Below are 19450 nucleotides of genomic sequence, written 5' to 3'. Positions count from 1 at the left end.
TAGGTCTGCATACGGCTGGCGTGTACAGGCGAACGTCGGATATGTGAGCAAAGTCCACGCACTTTGAGGAGCAGGTCGGAGAACCCAGGATAAGTTTTCAATAAGCACTGCACCACCAGGTTTAAGGTGTGAGCCAGGCAAGGAATGTGTTTCAGTTGGGAAAGGAGATGGCAGCCATGAAATTCCTTCCGTTATCACTAACTACCTTGCCTGCCTCAAGATCTACTGTGCCCAGCCACGACTGCGTTTCTTGTTGCAAGAACTCGGACAGAACTTCCGCGGTGTGTCTGTTGTCGCCCAAACACTTCATAGCCAATACAGCCTGCTGACGCTTGCCAGTAGCTGGCCCATAATGGGACAACTGGTGTGCAACAGTGTCATCTGCCGATGGAGTGGTTGGCCGACTGCGGTCTGTGGAAGAGCTGTAGCTTCTGCAGGAGGACGAGGAGGAGGAGGAGGAGGGGGTGCGAACGCCTACAGCCAACTGTTTCCTAGACCGTGGGCTAGGCACAACTGTCCCGAAATTGATGTCCCCTGTGGACCCTGCATCCACCACATTCACCCAGTGTGCCGTGATGGACACATAACGTCCCTGGCCATGCCTACTGGTCCATGCATCTGTAGTCAGGTGCACCTTTGTACTCACAGATTGCCTGAGTGCATGGACGATGCGCTGTTTAACATGCTGGTGCAGGGCTGGGATGGCTTTTCTGGAAAAAAAGTGTCGACTGGGTAGCTCGTATCGTGGTTCAGCGTACTCCATCAGGGCTTTGAAAGCTTCGCTTTCAACTAACCGGTAGGGCATCATCTCTAACGAGATTAGTCTAGCTATGTGGGCGTTAAAACCCTGTGTACGCGGATGCGAGGATAAGTACTTCCTTTTTCTAACCAGAGTCTCATGTAGTGTGAGCTGAACTGGAGAGATGGAGATCGTGGAACTTGCGGGTGTGCCGGTGGACATGGCAGACTGAGAGACGGTTGGAGACGGTATTGTTTCCGCCGGTGCCCTAGATGCAATATTTCCGCCTACAAAACTGGTGATTCCCTGACCCTGACTGCTTTTGGCTGGCAAAGAAACCTGCACAGATACTGCCGGTGGTGCGGAAAATGGTGGCCTTACAGTGACGGAAGGGATGTTGCGTTGATGACTAGCTTCATTGGCCGAGGGTGCTACAACCTTAAGGGACGTTTGGTAGTTAGTCCAGGCTTGAAAATGCATGGTGGTTAAGTGTCTATGCATGCAACTAGTATTGAGACTTTTCAGATTCTGACCTCTGCTTAAGCTAGTAGAACATTTTTGACAGATGACTTTGCGCTGATCAATTGGATGTTGTTTAAAAAAATGCCAGACTGCACTCTTCCTAGCATCGGATCCCTTTTCAGGGATTGCAGACTGAGCTTTAACCGGATGGCAACGCTGTGCTCCAACAGGTTTTGGCTTTGACACGCGTTTTGGGCCAGATAGGGGCCCGGCAGATGGAACCTGTTGCGATGTTGATGCCTGCTGCGGCCCCTCCTCCACCTCCGCTTCTGAACTACTGGTGCCTGCACCCTGTTCCCCCAATGGCTGCCAATCGGGGTCAACAACCGGGTCATCTATTACCTCCTCTTCGAGCTCGTGTGCAACTTCGTCTGTGTCACTGTGTCGGTCTGTGGTATAGCGTTCGTGGCGGGGCAACATAGTCTCATCAGGGTCTGATTGTGGATCTGTACCCTGAGAGGGCAATGTGGTGGTCTGAGTCAAAGGAGCAGCATAGTACTCTGGCTGTGGCTGTGCATCAGTGCACTCCATGTCAGAATCTACTTGTAATGGGCATGGCCTGTTAAGTGTTTCACTTTCTAAGCCAGGGACGGTATGTGTAAAGAGCTCCATGGAGTGACCCGTTGTGTCGCCTGCTGCATCCTTCTCTCTTGTTGTAGTTTTTGCTGAGGAGGACAAGGAAGCGACTTGTCCCTGACCGTGAACATCCACAAGCGACGCGCTGCTTTTACATTTACCAGTTTCAGAAGAGGAGGCAAAAGAGCTAGAGGCTGAGTCTGCAATGTAAGCCAAAACTTGCTGTTGCTGCTCCGGCTTTAAAAGCGTTTTTCCTACTCCCAGAAAAGAGAGCGTTCGAGGCCTTGTGTAGCCAGACGACGAAACTGGCTCCACAGCTCCAGACTTAGGTGGAATATTTTTATCCCCACGACCACCTGATGCTCCACTACCACTACCATCATTACCAGCTGACAATGAACGCCCACGGCCACGACCTCTTGCACCAGACTTCCTCATTGTTTTTAAAAATTAACCAAAGTAACTTTATTTGTTGCTGTCAAACAACTTACACGGTGAGCTATAACTTCAGTATGATTTCTATATCCCTTAACAGGTTGGTGAGACCACAAGGAAAATCAGGCACAATGTTACACACTCTGTTTTCTGTGGCACAAAATCACAGAGATGACACACACGCAGGACTGTCACTCAAGCACTAATGTCAATATTATTCTCCCACCTAATTTTTTTTTTTTCTCAGGGAGACTTTAGAAACCAAATAAGATAAAATGTTTTTTTCAGGGACAATTTAGAAACCAAATACTAATAAAAAAAAAATATATAAAATAGCCTTTCTATGGCCCACAATTAGAGAGAGAGAGGTGGCACACCCAGGAGTCAAGACTGGCACACAAGCTGAAAGGGCAATATTACTCTCCCACTGTTTTTTTATGTACTTTTTTTTTTTTCAGGGAGACTTTAGAAACCAAATAATATTAAACAAAGCAAAAAAATAAATAGGCTTTCTATGGCCCACAATTAGAGAGAGAGAGGTGGCACACCCAGGAGTCAAGACTGGCACACAAGCTGAAAGGGCAATATTACTCTCCCACTGTTTTTTTATGTATTTTTTTTTTTTCAGGGAGACTTTAGAAACCAAATAATATTAAACAAAGCAAAAAAATAAATAGGCTTTCTATGGCCCACAATTAGAGAGAGAGAGGTGGCACACCCAGGAGTCAAGACTGGCACACAAGCTGAAAGGGCAATATTACTCTCCCACTGTTTTTTTATGTATTTTTTTTTTCAGGGAGACTTTAGAAACCAAATAATATTAAACAAAGCAAAAAAATAAATAGGCTTTCTATGGCCCACAATTAGAGAGAGAGAGGTGGCACACCCAGGAGTCAAGACTGGCACACAAGCTGAAAGGGCAATATTACTCTCCCACTGTTTTTTTATGTATTTTTTTTTTCAGGGAGACTTTAGAAACCAAATAATATTAAACAAAGCAAAAAAATAAATAGGCTTTCTATGGCCCACAATTAGAGAGAGAGAGGTGGCACACCCAGGAGTCAAGACTGGCACACGAGCTGAAAGGGCAATATTACTCTCCCACTGTTTTTTTATGTACTTTTTTTTTTCAGGGAGACTTTAGAAACCAAATAATATTAAACAAAGCAAAAAAATAAATAGGCTTTCTATGACCCACAATTAGAGAGAGAGAGGTGGCACACCCAGGAGTCAAGACTGGCACACAAGCTGAAAGGGCAATATTACTCTCCCACTGTTTTTTTATGTACTTTTTTTTTTTTTCAGGGAGACTTTAGAAACCAAATAATATTAAACAAAGCAAAAAAATAAATAGGCTTTCTATGGCCCACAATTAGAGAGAGAGAGGTGGCACACCCAGGAGTCAAGACTGCCACACAAGCTGAAAGGGCAATATTACTCTCCCACTGTTTTTTTTATGTATTTTTTTTTTCAGGGAGACTTTAGAAACCAAATAATATTAAACAAAGCAAAAAAATAAATAGGCTTTCTATGGCCCACAATTAGAGAGAGAGAGGTGGCACACCCAGGAGTCAAGACTGGCACACAAGCTGAAAGGGCAATATTACTCTCCCACTGTTTTTTTATGTATTTTTTTTTTCAGGGAGACTTTAGAAACCAAATAATATTAAACAAAGCAAAAAAATAAATAGGCTTTCTATGGCCCACAATTAGAGAGAGAGAGGTGGCACACCCAGGAGTCAAGACTGGCACACAAGCTGAAAGGGCAATATTACTCTCCCACTGTTTTTTTATGTATTTTTTTTTTCAGGGAGACTTTAGAAACCAAATAATATTAAACAAAGCAAAAAAATAAATAGGCTTTCTATGGCCCACAATTAGAGAGAGAGAGGTGGCACACCCAGGAGTCAAGACTGGCACACAAGCTGAAAGGGCAATATTACTCTCCCACTGTTTTTTTATGTACTTTTTTTTTTTCAGGGAGACTTTAGAAACCAAATAATATTAAACAAAGCAAAAAAATAAATAGGCTTTCTATGACCCACAATTAGAGAGAGAGAGGTGGCACACCCAGGAGTCAAGACTGGCACACAAGCTGAAAGGGCAATATTACTCTCCCACTGTTTTTTTATGTACTTTTTTTTTTTTCAGGGAGACTTTAGAAACCAAATAATATTAAACAAAGCAAAAAAATAAATAGGCTTTCTATGGCCCACAATTAGAGAGAGAGAGGTGGCACACCCAGGAGTCAAGACTGCCACACAAGCTGAAAGGGCAATATTACTCTCCCACTGTTTTTTTATGTATTTTTTTTTTCAGGGAGACTTTAGAAACCAAATAATATTAAACAAAGCAAAAAAATAAATAGGCTTTCTATGGCCCACAATTAGAGAGAGAGAGGTGGCACACCCAGGAGTCAAGACTGGCACACAAGCTGAAAGGGCAATATTACTCTCCCACTGTTTTTTTATGTATTTTTTTTTTCAGGGAGACTTTAGAAACCAAATAATATTAAACAAAGCAAAAAAATAAATAGGCTTTCTATGGCCCACAATTAGAGAGAGAGAGGTGGCACACCCAGGAGTCAAGACTGGCACACGAGCTGAAAGGGCAATATTACTCTCCCACTGTTTTTTTATGTACTTTTTTTTTTCAGGGAGACTTTAGAAACCAAATAATATTAAACAAAGCAAAAAAATAAATAGGCTTTCTATGACCCACAATTAGAGAGAGAGAGGTGGCACACCCAGGAGTCAAGACTGGCACACAAGCTGAAAGGGCAATATTACTCTCCCACTGTTTTTTTATGTACTTTTTTTTTTTTCAGGGAGACTTTAGAAACCAAATAATATTAAACAAAGCAAAAAAATAAATAGGCTTTCTATGGCCCACAATTAGAGAGAGAGAGGTGGCACACCCAGGAGTCAAGACTGCCACACAAGCTGAAAGGGCAATATTACTCTCCCACTGTTTTTTTTATGTATTTTTTTTTTCAGGGAGACTTTAGAAACCAAATAATATTAAACAAAGCAAAAAAATAAATAGGCTTTCTATGGCCCACAATTAGAGAGAGAGAGGTGGCACACCCAGGAGTCAAGACTGGCACACAAGCTGAAAGGGCAATATTACTCTCCCACTGTTTTTTTATGTATTTTTTTTTTCAGGGAGACTTTAGAAACCAAATAATATTAAACAAAGCAAAAAAATAAATAGGCTTTCTATGGCCCACAATTAGAGAGAGAGAGAGGTGGCACACCCAGGAGTCAAGACTGGCACACAAGCTGAAAGGGCAATATTACTCTCCCACTGTTTTTTTATGTATTTTTTTTTTCAGGGAGACTTTAGAAACCAAATAATATTAAACAAAGCAAAAAAATAAATAGGCTTTCTATGGCCCACAATTAGAGAGAGAGAGGTGGCACACCCAGGAGTCAAGACTGGCACACAAGCTGAAAGGGCAATATTACTCTCCCACTGTTTTTTATGTACTTTTTTTTTTTCAGGGAGACTTTAGAAACCAAATAATATTAAACAAAGCAAAAAAATAAATAGGCTTTCTATGACCCACAATTAGAGAGAGAGAGGTGGCACACCCAGGAGTCAAGACTGGCACACAAGCTGAAAGGGCAATATTACTCTCCCACTGTTTTTTTATGTACTTTTTTTTTTTCAGGGAGACTTTAGAAACCAAATAATATTAAACAAAGCAAAAAAATAAATAGGCTTTCTATGGCCCACAATTAGAGAGAGAGAGGTGGCACACCCAGGAGTCAAGACTGCCACACAAGCTGAAAGGGCAATATTACTCTCCCACTGTTTTTTTATGTATTTTTTTTTTCAGGGAGACTTTAGAAACCAAATAATATTAAACAAAGCAAAAAAATAAATAGGCTTTCTATGGCCCACAATTAGAGAGAGAGAGGTGGCACACCCAGGAGTCAAGACTGGCACACAAGCTGAAAGGGCAATATTACTCTCCCACATTTTTTTTTTATGTATTTTTTTTTCAGGGAGACTTTAGAAACCAAATAATATTAAACAAAGCAAAAAAATAAATAGGCTTTCTATGGCCCACAATTAGAGAGAGAGAGGTGGCACACCCAGGAGTCAAGACTGGCACACAAGCTGAAAGGGCAATATTACTCTCCCACTGTTTTTTTATGTACTTTTTTTTTTTTCAGGGAGACTTTAGAAACCAAATAATATTAAACAAAGCAAAAAAATAAATAGGCTTTCTATGGCCCACAATTAGAGAGAGAGAGGTGGCACACCCAGGAGTCAAGACTGCCACACAAGCTGAAAGGGCAATATTACTCTCCCACTGTTTTTTTATGTATTTTTTTTTTCAGGGAGACTTTAGAAACCAAATAATATTAAACAAAGCAAAAAAATAAATAGGCTTTCTATGGCCCACAATTAGAGAGAGGTGGCACACCCAGGAGTCAATACTGGCACACAAGCTGAAAGGGCAATATTACTCTCCCACTGTTTTTTTACGTATTTTTTTTTTTCAGGGAGACTTTAGAAACCAAATAATATTAAACAAAGCAAAAAAATAAATAGGCTTTCTATGGCCCACAATTAGAGAGAGAGAGGTGGCACACCCAGGAGTCAAGACTGGCACACAAGCTGAAAGGGCAATATTACTCTCCCACTGTTTTTTTATGTATTTTTTTTTTTTCAGGGAGACTTTAGAAACCCAATAATATTAAAAAAAACAAAAAAATAAATAGGCTTTGTATGGCCCACAATTAGAGAGAGAGAGGTGGCACACCCAGGAGTCAAGACTGGCACACAAGCTGAAAGGGCAATATTACTCTCCCACTGTTTTTTTATGTATTTTTTTTTCAGGGAGACTTTAGAAACCAAATAATATTAAACAAAGCAAAAAAATAAATAGGCTTTCTATGGCCCACAATTAGAGAGAGAGAGGTGGCACACCCAGGAGTCAAGACTGGCACACAAGCTGAAAGGGCAATATTACTCTCCCACTGTTTTTTTATGTTTGTTTTTTTTTTTTCAGGGAGACTTTAGAAACCAAATAATATTAAAAAAAGCAAAAAAATAAATAGGCTTTCTATGGCCCACAATTAGAGAGAGAGAGGTGGCACACCCAGGAGTCAAGACTGCCACACAAGCTGAAAGGGCAATATTACTCTCCCACTGTTTTTTTATGTATTTTGTTTTTTTCAGGGAGACTTTAGAAACCAAATAATATTAAAAAAAGCAAAAAAAATAAATAGGCTTTCTATGGCCCACAATTAGAGAGAGAGAGGTGGCACACCCAGGAGTCAAGACTGGCACACAAGCTGAAAGGGCAATATTACTCTCCCACTGTTTTTTTATGTATTTTTTTTTTCAGGGAGACTTTAGAAACCAAATAATATTAAACAAAGCAAAAAAATTAATAGGCTTTCTATGGCCCACAATTAGAGAGAGAGAGGTGGCACACTCAGGAGTCAAGACTGGCACACAAGCTGAAAGGGCAATATTACTCTCCCACTGTTTTTTTATGTATTTTTTTTTTTCACGGAGACTTTAGAAACCCAATAATATTAAAAAAAAACAAAAAAATAAATAGGCTTTGTATGGCCCACTGAATGAGAGATGGCACACACAGGAGTGGCACACAAGCCCTGACTGAGGCCAATATTTTTCTCCCACTGATTGATGTAGTGTTTTTGTGTTGAGGTAGATTTTAGAACACAAATCAAGGAAAAAAATAAATAGGCTTTCTATGGCCCACTCAGTGAGAGATGGCACACACAGGGATGGCACTGTAGCAGAAATGCCAATCTTAATCTTCCACAAAAAAAAAAAAAAAAAAACAGGGACTGTCCTACAATTACTATCTCCCTGCAGTATATGTAAGCCAGGTATGGCAGGCAGCAATAGGAGTGGACTGATGCACAAATTAAATAAAAAGTGTGGACAAACAAAAAAGATAGCTGTGCAGAAAGGAAGGAACAAGAGGATATGTGCTTTGAAAAAAGCAGTTGGTTTGCACAGTGGCATACACACAGCAATACAGCTATCACGGAGCCTTCTAGGGCAGCCCAATGAGCTACAGCGCTGAGGGAAAAAAAAAATGTAGCTTCCAGTGTCCCTGCACACCGAAGGTGGTGTTGGACAGTGGAAATCGCTACAGCACAAGCGGTTTGGTGGTTAGTGGACCCTGCCTAACGCTATCCCTGCTTCTGACGAAGCGGCAGCAACCTCTCCCTAAGCTCAGATCAGCAGCAGTAAGATGGCGGTCGGCGGGAACGCCCCTTTATAGCCCCTGTGACGCCGCAGACAGCAAGCCAATCACTGCAATGCCCTTCTCTAAGATGGTGGGGACCAGGACCTATGTCATCACGCTGCCCACACTCTGCGTTCACCTTCATTGGCTGAGAAATGGCGCTTTTCGCGTCATTGAAACGCGACTTTGGCGCGAAAGTCGCGTACCGCATGGCCGACAAGCACAGGGGTCGGATCGGGTTTCATGAGACGCCGACTTAGCCAAAAGTCGGCGACTTTTGAAAATGAACGACCCGTTTCGCTCAACCCTAGCCTGCACTACTTAAAACAAAAGGAAAATTGATTTTACGGTATGACGCAGTGAAGAACCCTGAGCTGGAGACAACCAGGCTATGGCTGCTCACAGACTACAGGGCGAGCTGCAGTCACACGGAGACCGTGCAGACAGCTGTAAACGGCGCTGCAAGGCCCAAAAACCCTCCTCTATGTTATCCTATGTATTGTTTTTCCACAAGTTAGCTGGAGACGGGTGGAAAGACACTAATAGGAATTTTTTGAAAAAATGTGCAGCAGCCTGCACTACTTAAAACAAAAGGAAAATTGATTTTACGGTATGACACAGTGAAGAACCCTGAGCTGGAGACAACCAGGCTATGGCTGCTCACAGACTACAGGGCGAGCTGCAGTCACACGGAGACCGTGCAGACAGCCGTAAACGGCGCTGCAAGGCCCAAAAACCCTCCTCTACGTTATCCTATGTAGTGTTTTTCCACAAGTTAGCTGGAGACGGGTGGAAAGACACTAATAGGAATTTTTTGAAAAAATGTGCAGCAGCCTGCACTACTTAAAACAAAAGGAAAATTGATTTTACGGTATGACGCAGTGAAGAACCCTGAGCTGGAGACAACCAGGCTATGGCTGCTCACAGACTACAGGGCGAGCTGCAGTCACACGGAGACCGTGCAGACAGCCGTAAACGGCGCTGCAAGGCCCAAAAACCCTCCTCTACGTTATCCTATGTAGTGTTTTTCCACAAGTTAGCTGGAGATGGGTGGAAAGACACTAATAGGAATTTTTTGAAAAAATGAGCAGCAGACTACACTACTTGAAAAAAAAAAAAAGAACAGTATGAGGCAATGAACCACCCTCCCTGAACTGAATACAACCAGCTATGGAAGGCCTATGGCTGCACTCAGACTAGAGAGTGGGCTGCACTCACACACACACACACACAGACCTTGCAGATCGCTGTGAAAACAGCGCTACAAGGCAAAAGCAAGGTGATTAGTAGGTGAACACAGCGGTTGCTAAATTAGCCTTTGAAAAGCACAAAGAAGCAAATCGCTATCTCTAAACTGGCCCTCAGTCAGCAAACAGCGTCCTGTCACTAACTGAATTCACAGCAGAGTGAGCGCAAAATGGAGCCAGCGACTTTTAAACTGCATCATGACATCATTTCAGCAGCCAATCACAGCCTTGCCAGTAGTTTCATGCCCTCCATGCTGAACAGGATGTGCCCACACTTGGAATCATTCTCATTGGCTGATTTCGTACAAATTTGTGCAGTTTGAATCCTGGGAACTTCCGATTCCGGTATCCGATACGCGGCAAGTATCGGATCTCGGTATCGGAATTCCGATACCGCTAAGTATCGGCCGATACCCGATACTTGCGGTATCGGAATGCTCAACACTACACACTGTTCTTTCTCCAGCAGAAACTCACACTCGCCCATCACTCCTGACCACAGAAAATTTTCTTGTTTATAAAACAAATCACTACAAAAAAAACAAAAAAAAAGGATTTGGTTACTGTTGGGAGTCAAGTTCCTGTCGCTGCACAGGGGGAATCTCGAACCATGTCCTCTGCGGTCTCCCATTCTCCTCCAGCCACAGTGGAGCCTGCTCAGCAGAGACATCGGTCCCAACATTTGGCTTAGGGCTCATTTCCACATGCGAGTCACACGTCCGTATCTCGCATGTGGAAACCAAGCTCTGGTGCCGGCACTCAGGTGCGGAGCTGTGCAGCTCCATGTGTTCCTATGTGGCCGCACGCTCCGCTCCTGAGTGCCGGCTCCACAGCTTGGTTTCCACATGCAAGATACGGACGTGTGACTCGCATGTGGAAATGAGCCCTTAAGCTGATACTGTGCGCTTGGTTACTGCTGCCTTTCCAGTCTCTGCCTTTGTAGCCTCTGCCTTTGTAGCCAGTACTGATCAGCAGCAAGCAGGCGTTTCAGGGACTAAGTCCTGCTTTTCCCATACTGAGCATGCCCACAGGACAACCTCCCATTGGAGCTCAGGGGGTCACACGCTCAGGTCCGGTAGCAGCTGCTATTGGATCACTAGGAAGTCCTTGAGTGCTACAGCTATAAAAGGTTTGCATGGCCGCACGGCCATGTGCTAGTATGTACTTGAAAACGTGTGTGTAGATGTGTGACTGTCGCTGTTTAATCATCCCCCTTCCTAGTGTTGTTGACTGCCCGCGAATGGTGGATGCTGGCTATCTAGCGCCCAACAGTGGTACCGGCACACCTATCACACGATCCAGCGTCTTATTGCAGTGACCGCCAGTGCGGCGCGTGCGCTAATAGAGGGCTTTCCTGACCAAAGTCTGGGTGGTTAGTGTCGTCTGCCAGAGCGGCCCTGCACGCACTCTTGAGCATTAAATTATTATTTCTGTTTAACTCTGACACCCCAGTAGCGGAGTTGAGTGCAAGAGGTCTAGAGGAACTCTTTCCCTGAGTCTTGGGATAAAGTTCTGTGACTCCATACTTGCGCTCTTTGTGCGGTACCGCGGCCCTGTGACGCAACAGGGTTCGCTTCCTTCATACAGGGTGAATCTTACCCGTTTGTGTATCCACATTATACCGTCATGTAGTCCGTCATTACTCAGCAGCAGGTTACATCACTGCACAGTAGACTTCGGGCTGCGAACGCACCTTATACCATCTTCCTAATTATTTGGTGCGTTCCGCTAGCCCTAACATTATACTAGCGCCAGGGTCTGGCTAGTAATGGCGGATGAACAGCGACTGCAGCAGTACATCCAGCAGCTGGGGGGCAGGTTGGCGGCTCTCGAGCTTTCTACCTCAGCTGTGGATGTTACCGCAGTAGCTGTTCAGGCTGCTAGCATGGCTGCAGCAAGTTTGTCCACTGCCACCCCTGTTCCGACCTTATCCCACCTCTCACTGCCAGATAAATACTCTGGTGATAACAAGTCATGTAGGGGATTCATGAGTCAGTGCGCTAAACACCTCGAGCTTCTGGCTGCACGTTTTCCCACAGAGCGAGCAAAGGTGGGATTCATTATATCCCTTCTGTCGGACAGGGCATTGCAGTGGGCTATGCCGCTGTGGGAGCGTGATGATCATGTGCTGCAGAGTGCTACAGAGTTTCTGAGCACTCTGAAACAGGTCTTTTTAGGACCTCGAGTCATCCATGATACGGCGCTCCAAATGCTGGCATTGACCCAGGGCTCGTCCATGGTCAGGCATTTTGCCGTCCACTTCCGAACTTTAGCATCTGAGCTGGAGTGGTTGGATAAAGCCCTCATCCCTGTATTTTGGAGGGGGATGGCTGACCATGTGAAGGATGCTTTGGCCACTAGGGAGATTCCTGCCACACTGGAGGAGCTAATAGCTGTATCAACTAGCATCGACCTTCATTTTAACAAGCGAAGGTTGGAGTGACCCCAGTGTAGGTAATAATAATAATAATAATAATAATTTTTATTTATATAGCGCCAACATATTCCGCAGCGCTTTACAACTTATAGAGGGGACTTGTACAGACAATAGACATTACAGCATAACAGAAATCACAGTTCAAAATAGATACCAGGAGGAATGAGGGCCCTGCTCGCAAGCTTACAAACTATGAGGAAAAGGGGAGACACGAGAGGTGGATGGTAACAATTGCTTTAGTTATTTGGACCAGCCATAGTGTAAGGCTCGGGTGTTCATGTAAAGCTGCATGAACCAGTTAACAGCCTAAGTGTGTAGCAGTACAGACACAGAGTGCTATTAACTGCATAAAGTGTATGAGAACACGATGCAAGGAACCTGATTATGTGTTTTTTTTTTTTTTTCTATTTTTAATAGGCCACACAGGGATAGTTAGGTTAATGCGTTGAGGCGGTAGGCCAGTCTGAACAAATGCGTTTTTAGGGCACGCTTAAAACTGTGGGGATTGGGGATTAATCATATTAACCTAGGTAGTGCATTCCAAAGAATCGGCGCAGCACGTGTAAAGTCTTGGAGACGGGAGTGGGAGGTTCTGATTATTGAGGATGCTAACCTGAGGTCATTAGCGGAGCGGAGGGCATGGGTAGGGTAGAGTAGGGTAGAGTAGGGTAGGTAGAGGTTACGGCTGGCTCCCACCTTCGCCAGACCTCTGGAATCTCCAGTCCAGGCATCTGAGCCACATGAGCCCATGGAGGTGTCATGAGCGGGATCTAAGTCCCGGACCACTCGTGCACTCAAGGTCTGTCATGTTTGCTGGCAGTCAGGACATCTTGCCTCCAGATGTTCCCAGCAGTTGGGAAAACGTCAGTGTCTAGTGGTTGTAGGAGGAGGTACACTAGACACGGCGACGTTTTCCTCCAAACTGTCCTTTAAGGGGACAATTACCATAGGCCCATCCACTCTTACGGTAGAGCTTTGCGTGGATTCCGTGGCGGAGGGCAATTTATGTCATCTGCCTTTGCCAAGCGACACGCAATACCCTTGGTGATGCTCGCCAAACCTGTGACTGTACAAGTGGTAATTGGGTCGACACTGCCCTCTCAGATAACACACCAACCCATGCCATTTATTCTATCCACGTCTCCATCTCATCAGGAGATATTCTCCCTGCTAGCCATTCCCGGGAATTGATGAGGTCCTGTTGGGGATACCATGGCTACGCTACCACTCTCCTTATAAAGAGTGGTCCTCAGGGAGAACTCTGGGATGGAGTGAAACTTGTAAGGGTAGATGTCTGAGGGAGTGCGTTCAGGTTGCTACAACTGAAGTTCCCGCAGATCTTTCCTCTCTCCCTAAGCACTATTGGCCATATGCGGATGTGATCTCCAAAAGGGCTTCGGACACCCTTCCGCCTCAACGCTCCTATGACTGCCCTATTGACCTCTTGCCTGGTGCTGAGCATCCCCGGGGTCAAGTCTACCCATTGTCTCTCCCGGAGACGGAGGCAATGTCTAAGTACATTCAGTAGAATCTGGCAAGAGGATTCATTAGGAAGTCATTGTCACCTGCAGGGGGCAGGGTTCTTCTTTGTGCAGAAGAAGAATGGGGAATTACGTCCATGCATAGATTACAGGGGTCTTAATGCCATCACCGTTAAGAATAAATACCCTCTGCCCGTGATATCTGAGCTCTTCGATAGGTTGTGGGGAGCGAGGGTATTTACTAAGATTGATCTGCGGGGTGCTTACAACCTGATTCGCATCCATGAGGGGGACGAATGGAAGACGTCTTTTAACACCAGGGATGGGCACTATGAATACCTGGTGATGCCCTTCGGGCTTTGCAATGCCCCAGCCGTTTTCCAATACTTTTTAAACGATATCTTCCGGGATATGCTCTCCACCTCGGTTGTAGTCTATCTGGATGATATTCTCATCTACTCTCCAGATATAGACTCCCACTGGAGAGATGTTTGCAAAGTCTTCGACCTCCTACGGGCAAACTCCCTCTATGCCAAGTTGGAGAAGTGTGTGTTTGAGCAGGAGTATTTGCCTTTCCTGGGCTATATCATCTCTACCCAAGGATTGGCAATGGATCCTGCCAAACTACAGGCTGTGATGGACTGGCAGGAACCCCATTCTCTCAAAGCGGTGCAGTGCTTTATGTGGTTCATCAACTATTATCGCCAGTTCATTCCCCACTTCTCAACTTTGGTAGCTCTCCTGGTTGCCCTCACCAAGAAGGGAGCTAATCCCAAATTGTGGTCGGAGGAGGTCTCCAAGGCCTTCCTCTCTATCAAGTCACACTTCGCTGGTGCTCCCATTTTACATTGCCCCGATGTTGATAAACCATTTATCATGGAGGTGGATGCCTCTTCCATCGGTGCTGGAGCAGTCCACTTCCAGAAGGATGCTCAAAGTCAGAAGCATCCTTGCTTCTCCTTCTCCAAGACCTTCACTCCGGCGGAGAGGAATTATTCCATCGGGGACAGGGAGCTGCTAACCATGAAGTTGGCCTTTTCGGAGTGGAAAAAGCTTCTGGAGGGGGCTCACTACCCCTTCCAAGTATTCACCGACCACAAGAATTTGGTGTACTCACAAATCGCTGAGCGGCTAAACTCTCGCCAGGCCAGATGGTCCCTGTTCTTCTCCTAGTTCCACTTTACCCTCCACTTTCTCTCAGGGAAGAACACTCGGGCTGATGCTCTCTCCCGCTCCTCTGTGCCATCATCATCAGAGGAGCCTCAGCTTTTTGTCCCTTCAGAGAGCCTGAGAACTGTGGCTCCGGTTTCGCTAGAGTCTGTGCCCCCAGGCAAGACTTTCATTCCATCTAACTTGCAACAGGAGGTTCTCTCTTGGGATCACTCGTCTAGGGTGGATGGACATTTTGGGACCAAGAGGACATTAGAGTTTCTGGCGAGGACATACTGGTGGCCGCATATGGCCCATGACAGCAGAGACTAGATTCAGGCATGTGTCTCCTGCACCAAGAATCGGTCTGCTCGGCAACGGCCTGCTGGGCTACTTTACCCCCTGCCGGTGGCAGACAGGCCTTGGGAGATGGTCAGGATGGACTTCGTGGTGGGCTTACCCAAGTCTCGTAGCTGCACCATTATCTGGGTAGTCATCGACCATTTTTCTAAAATGGAGCACTTGGTGCCGCTTCCACTGTTACCTTCTGCCAGGGCATTGTTCATTAGACATGTTTTCCGCCTACATGGCATGCCAGACAAAATTGTCAGTGACCGGGATCCCCAGTTTGTGTCTCGGTTCTGGAGAAAGCTCTGTCATTTTCTCAGCATTGAGCTGAATCTCTCTTCTGCATACCACCCCGAGATGAATGGGTTGGTAGAGAGGGCCAACCAGACTCTGGTCACATACCTGCGATATTTTGTCTCCACCAGGCAGGATGACTGGGCATCCTTGCTACCATGGGCGGAGTTTGCATTGAACAACGCCGTAGCCAACTACACCGGGCAGACCCCATTCCTCCTTAACTATGGCCAACATTTACGTGTCCCTGTGCCCAGGCCCATGTCATCCATCGATTCTAGGGTGGCAGACGGCGGTGGAGGCACGTGACATTTGGGACCACACACAGGATGCCATCCGGGCCTCCAAGGAGAGAATGAGGGTTTCTGCTTATGCACATCGGCGCCCCACTCCGACCTTCGCTCCTGGCAACTTAGTGTGGCTCTCCGCCCGTAACATCAGGCTGCGAATTGAGTCCACTAAGTTTGCACCTCACTACATAGGCCCCTTCAAGATCCTGGAACAAGTCAATCCTGTGGTCTATCGGTTGGCCCTTCCTCCACGCCTAGGTATCACCGACACCTTTCATGTGTCCCTCCTAAAGCCCATTCACATGTCCTGGTTTTCCAAATCATCTGCTGGGACTTCGTGCTCATCCACGGACGATTACGAGGTGAATACTATCATGGGGTGTAAGGTGGTATGTGGCAAAAAATTATATCTGGTGGATTGGAAAGGTCATGACCCAGAGGACAGGACCTTGGAGCCGGTTGAGCACATTTTGGCTCCGCTGCTCATTGCGGCCTTCAAGCCTAGCGAGGGGAGGAGGGGGCCCTAGGATGGGGGTTATGTTAGTAGTCAAGTTCCCACCACTGCACAGGGGGAATCTCGAACCATGTCCGCTGCAGTCTCCCATTCTCCTTTATCCGCAGTGGAGCCTGCTCAGCAGAGACATCGGTCCCAGCGTCTGACTCAAGCTGATACTGTGCGCTTGGTTACTGCTGCCTTTCCAGGCTCTGCCTTTGTAGCAAGGACTGATCAGCAGTGAGCAGGCATTTCAGGGACTAAATCCTGCTTTTCCCATACTGAGCATGCCGACAGGACGACCTCCCATTGGAGGTCGGGGGTCACATGCTCAGGTCCTGTTACAGCTCCTATTGGATCACTAGGAAGGTCCTTGAGTGCTACAGTTATAAAGGTTTGCATGGTCGCACGGCCATGCGCTAGTATATACTTGAAAACGTGTGTATGTAGATGTTTGACCATCGCTCTTTAATCATCCCCCTTTCTAGTGTTGTTGACTGCTCACGAATGGTGGATGCTTGCTATCTAGCACCCGACAGTGCTACCTGCACACCTAGCACACGATCCAGCGTCTTATTGCAGTGACCACCAGTGCGGCACGTGTGCTAATAGAGGGCTTTCCTGACCCAAGTCTGGGTGGTTAGTGGCGTCCGCCAGAGCGGAGCTCTTGTGCATTAAATTATTATTTCTGTTTAACTCTGACACCCCAGTAGCGGTGTCGAGCGCAAAAGGTCTAGAGAAACTCTTTCCCTGAGTCTTTGGATAGAGTTCTGTGACTCCTTGCTTGCGCTCTTTGTGCGGTACTGCGGCCCTGTGACGCAACAGGGTTTGCTTCCTTCATACCAGGTGAAGCTAACCCGTGTGTGTATCCACATTATACAGCCATATAGTCCGTCATTACTCAGCAGCAGGTTCCATCTCTGCACGGTGGACCCCGGGCTGCGAACGCACCTTATACCATCTTCCTAATTATTTGGTGCGTTCTGCTAGCCCTAACAGTTACTTCAGCTAATTATTTATATCCTGTATAGATGTTGATTGGTACTTGACATCATGCTGGCATTTCCATTTTGGAAACTGGGAGTATGGCACCAGAGCAGCTAATATAAATGCTGCACAGACTAGTAATCATAAAACTTTACCTGCAGTGAACCATTTTAGCCACTGACAAGCTATTTGACATTTCTAGTCAATTCCTGTATGTCAAAATGGGATCAGAAAACAGACCAAAGGGGACCAGGTAAGCCTCAGAATGGGAACTGCAAGCATCATATTATATTACTTTTTTAATCTAGTTTAAGCTTTGTAAGAAAAATATCTCAAACAATGGACTGCAGTTAACTTGCAAGAAGAATTGCAAATACTTTTTTCATTAGATTATGAATTCATCATACATAGTTATATAGTAAGTACAGCTGAAAAAAGACATATCCATGAAGTTCATCCAAAGGTTGGAATGGACAAAGAGAGGGGCTATACTGTATTTTTCAGATTATAAGACAAACTTTTCTTCACCAAAAAATTATGGAGGAAAATAGGGGTGCATCTAATAATGGAAAAGTAGCTTATCGGGGGACAGCTGCCGAATAGGATCATGGGAGACAGGGTCGCAGCTGCACTAGGCCAGCAGCAGGTGAAGTTTGGCGATATTTCTGGAAGAAGGGGATGTCTCCTTTAGGAAAGTGATCGCTATAGTCGTTAAATGCATGATTTTGTCTTCCGAGATCTCAATCTGTACATGCGCCACCTCCCAGGGCATTTTTCCCTAAGGCCACCATAGGGAAATAAATGGGAAGTGCGGGGACTCCGCTCACCACCTACATTTTCTGACAGCCCAAGGCCCGCACTCCTGCTTCAGCCGCCACCAGCCTGCAGTAGCGACATACAGTAGATTTATCCATAATGCAGGATCCAGATTGTGTTAAAGTGAAGGTTTTTACCTCCTAATCCAAAGAGTCAATTAGATGGATTGATATTAAAACCAAGAACTTAATACATTTACATAAGTATGTTTTTTTCTGATAAAAAGCCCTTTTTGAAACTATGCTTCTTTGCCACTATGACCAGCAGCACCTGACATAGACTGTTCCACAGATTAGTAGATCTCATTACAAAGAAGCTCATGGAGATTGAACCTTTTTTATCTTATATTTTTTACTCTTGTCTTTTGAGGGGGTTTTATATGAAACTGTTTGCTACCATATTTTTTGTCTGGGTCACATATACTTGCACAAGCAATTCATGTTTCACCTTTGTTCTCTTTACTCATACAGTGGGTACGAAAAGTATTCAGATCCCTATATATTTTTCACTCTTTGTTTCATTGCAGCCATTTGGTAAATTCAAAAAAATATAAAATGGCACCAAAATTGGTCCCACAATTTCTACTGAACTTGGCAATACCCCATATGTGACTGCACAGTACTACTTAGCCATGCGGAGAGACTCGGGAGGAATGGAGAGCTATTTCCCTCCTGGAGCACACATTTTCCTAGAACAGTATGTGAACCCCCTAATTTCTAGAAGAGCAGTATCTCCCCTCAAATGACCTTACTTTGGAAACTATACCCCTTGGGAAATTTATCTACAGGTGTATTATTATTATTATTACTTATTTGTATAGCACCATTGATTCCATGGTGCTGTACATGAGAAGGGGTTACCTACAAATTACAGATATCACTAACAGTAAGCAAACTAACAATTACAGATTGATACAGAGGGGTGAGGACCCGGCCCTTGCGGGCTTACATTCTGCAGGATTATGGGGAAGGAGACAGTAGGTTGGGGGTTGCAGGAGCTCCGGTGTTGGTGAGGCGGTAGCTCTGGTAGTGATGAGAAGGCAGCGGGGTCAGTGCAGGCTGTAAGCTTTTTTGAAGAGGTGTGTTAGGGCTAGCAAAACTCACCAAATAATAAAGACGAGAGAACAATCAAAGCAACAAAGAGCATGAAACACCAAAGAGCATACAGGCTGGAATACGATTAAAAAATGCCTTTATTAATAAAAAGTGGCAAATAATTAATTTTAAGATACTTATGTGCACAAGACAGGACAAAAGAAATCATAAAATATATAGATGGTATATTATGTAATCAAATAGCAGCAACCCAGATTCACAAAAATATATATATACTACTCAGCTGTGCATATCATAGTGTACAATAGATAAAAATTCATAATATAGTGTGCATAAAATA

This window comes from Ranitomeya variabilis, chromosome 2 (genome assembly GCF_051348905.1).
Source record: "Ranitomeya variabilis isolate aRanVar5 chromosome 2, aRanVar5.hap1, whole genome shotgun sequence".
Classification (NCBI taxonomy): Eukaryota; Metazoa; Chordata; class Amphibia; order Anura; family Dendrobatidae; genus Ranitomeya; species Ranitomeya variabilis.
The sequence above is the reverse complement of the archived record's forward strand: the minus strand, read 5'-3'. Positions refer to the sequence as shown.